We start from the raw sequence: 3,520 nt of genomic DNA on the forward strand, positions 1-3,520 counted from the left end.
AATCATAAAGGATATAAAAAATCCAAAATTTCTTTTAATCCAGCATAAAGGGGTAATAAGAAATCAGAACTTTTTAATCCGGCATAAAGGTAGTAATAAAAAAATGAAAAGATTTTTCTTTTAATCCAGCCGTAAAGGGCTATAAAAATGAAAAGATAAATTTAATGGGAGTATATAAAAAATCAAAAGATCTTTTAATCCAGCATAAAGGAACATAGAAAATATAACGCGAATTGTAATCTAAGATTAAGGAGATATGGGAAAGGTCAGACACTGAAACTGATAACGATTTGAAGAAGAAGAAGAAGAAGAAGAAGAAGAAGAAGAAGAAGAAGAAGAAGCTCTTTCCTCCAATGGAAGGAATCTCCCCTCGTTCCTTCCTTCGTTATTAAAACAGATATGAAAAGGAGAGATGAGGGGGAAGAGGCAGCAGCGAAGGAACGTTGATGGAAAAGGTTAAAAGGAGGACAACGGAAGGCCATTCTCCGAAATTCCTCTTCTCTCTCTCTCCCGTAACAAACCTGGAGATCAGGATTTAAACGATGCATTGTTTTCCGCTCGGTTTTTTTTTTTTTTTTTTTTTGTTAAGCCTTTTAATTAGAATTCCTGACTCATTTATCGTTCAAGTTTGGTATTTTTTTTTGTTTTTTTGTAATGTTGCATGGAGAAAGGAATTTTAAATTTAGAAAAGATATAATAACCACCATTGCTAAGCTTCCAAATTCATGGCTGGAAAATTCTGAAATACTGAATAAAATTAAACAAGTGGAAAAATGGTAATCCTCGCAGCAAATAATATGACGAAAAGTAAGCGCCAAATTTGTTTTGCAACTCTGTAGCAAACTACTTTCGTACCATGACGAATTTCATTCCTAAATTAAAACTGTAAATTCAAAGGAGTATTAGTTATTTGTTCCACCAACTGTCTCCTGTCCTGCCAAGTCAACATATCATTCCGTGGCTGTAATGAGAAACAACTGAACTTGTAGATTCCACTGAAACAACTTAATCAAATTCATTTCTTTCTTTTACGATTAAACAAAATACAGAAAAACCTCCAGACTCGTTCTTGTGGTCCCAAATATAACAGGAAACTTTGCACGGCTTTTATTGGTAACAGGTAAAGGGTAAACGGTTTCAGTATGTATTTCACAAGGGTGCTTGGGGGAAAGGAGGGAGGAGGAGGAGGGCGGAGGAGAAGGAGGAGGAAGTTGGTTGACTTCCTTCCAGAAATGCTGCAACAAGAAGATTGTCCATGTAAGGGGACAGACGATATGTTGATGAGCCTTTAGTGTGGTGAATGTGAAGGCATCAGTGTTGTGGAAGTTATAAATGCGAATTTTTTTTTTAATTCAAATTAATTTTTATCCGGGCAACCATTCCCTTCAGAAAATGGAATTTTACACATACAGTATATTCGAGAAGAGGATCTTAAGATCTTTCCCCTTTACCCATCTGTTTGTGGCCCACAAAAGCCAACTAATTGCTGGGTTAACTGCGGTGCAATGAAATAACATGGTAGTACCTGAATATATATATATATATATATATATATATATATAATATATATATATATATATATATATATATACAGAGAGAGAGAGAGAGAGAGAGAGAGAGAGAGAGAGAGAGAGAGAGAGAGAGAGAGCGACATGTTTAAATACATCTAATCTGTAAACATACGTCTATATATAGTATATATATATATATATATCCAATATATTAATATATATTATATACTATATATATATATATATATATATATATATAGAATATATATATATTATATAATATATATCCTATATATATATATACCATACATAATATCTATATATATATTTATATATATATAATATATATATAATATCTATAATCTCTTATAATATTATTATTAATATGTATTGTCTATATATATCTATATCTAAATATTATATATATGTCATCCATATATATACATCTCTATATATATCTATATATATATATATATATCTATATATATATATATATATATATTATATCTACATACATATATATATGATATATATATATATATATATATATATATATATATATATATATATATCTTATATATATATATTTATATGTATATATATATATATATATATACACAAAACGCTATATAAACATAAATATATATATATATATATATATATATATATATATATATATATATATATATATATATATATATATATATATATATATATATATATACTATATATGGGTATATATACACACAAGAAACGCTTTAAAATATCCTTTTAAATTCACATTGCATAGGCCGAGCGACCGCGCACAACCCACGAGAGCAGCACGAACGCAAAAGGGAGCAACTGGGAGCTCTCTAACGACGAATAAAACACATCAGTTTATGGGACAGATCAGACGAGATGAAAATCCATTAAAAATCTTCCGCTATAAAAATCCGCCCAGACCCAAATGTCGCTTTCAATAGCTGCGTCAGAGGCCATCACAAACGAATGGTGTCCTTTTTTTTTTTTTTTTTTCTTATTTTCCCCAAAGCGAATGTCAGCTTGAAAAATGAGTGTCGTTTCGTATTTTGGGTGGATTCCAAGCTCAGCGTTTTTGTGGTCTATTTAGTCATTCAGCGGTCAGAGAAATGACTGAGTGATAGATAATAATAATAATAATAATAATAATAATAATAATAATAATAATAATAATAATATAATAATAATAATGGGCACAGTTTCCGTGTCCAAAATTATGATAATAGCTGCAGGTCCACAATAATATAGCACGTGAGAGTTGATGGTCTTTAACAATATTGAATATCCTCAGACAAGTCAAGGCTGAGGATGAACCTACCACAAGGTTAGAAAGCTATTAAATTTATTAAAGACTATCAACTCTCACATGCTATATTATTGTGGACTGCAACCCAATAATAATAATAATAACTAATAATAATAATAATAATAATAATAATAATTAATAATAATAGAATAATAATAATAATAAAAGCCATTGTGGATTATCACTGTTGACATTACCATAATCAAGGTTATGGGGCTAAGAACGTCCTCATGATTATTATTGCCAATATTCATCAACATCTCATGATGGCAGGAGTCGCTAAAATGGTGACGAAATCCCCAGTGGCATAAATGTGAATATATATGTTAGCATAGGAAGGGGGACCCAACATAAACCATCAAGAAAAAAGGGGCATAGTTATTACAATAAGAGATGTTTTCATGCTGACGTCAGCACATCTTCAGCCTGCAATTAATGATAAGAGGTATTTACATTGAAAGTGGGAAATAGGTGCTTTATATATAACGAATGAACAGTAGTCAAGTATGTAGTTAGGCTGGTAGTGCCAATAATGGAAAATTGGCTCTTTTCGATAGGGGATTTTGCATTTTGATGCGTGTATTCTGATCTTAGAAAATTCAGGGTTCAGGGTTCAAATTCTAGATCCTATCCTATAGCTTATCCCAAGTGGCTGCAATTTCCTGACGAATATATTAGAAAT

Source organism: Macrobrachium nipponense, chromosome 44, assembly GCF_015104395.2.
Source record: "Macrobrachium nipponense isolate FS-2020 chromosome 44, ASM1510439v2, whole genome shotgun sequence".
NCBI lineage: Eukaryota > Metazoa > Arthropoda > Malacostraca > Decapoda > Palaemonidae > Macrobrachium > Macrobrachium nipponense.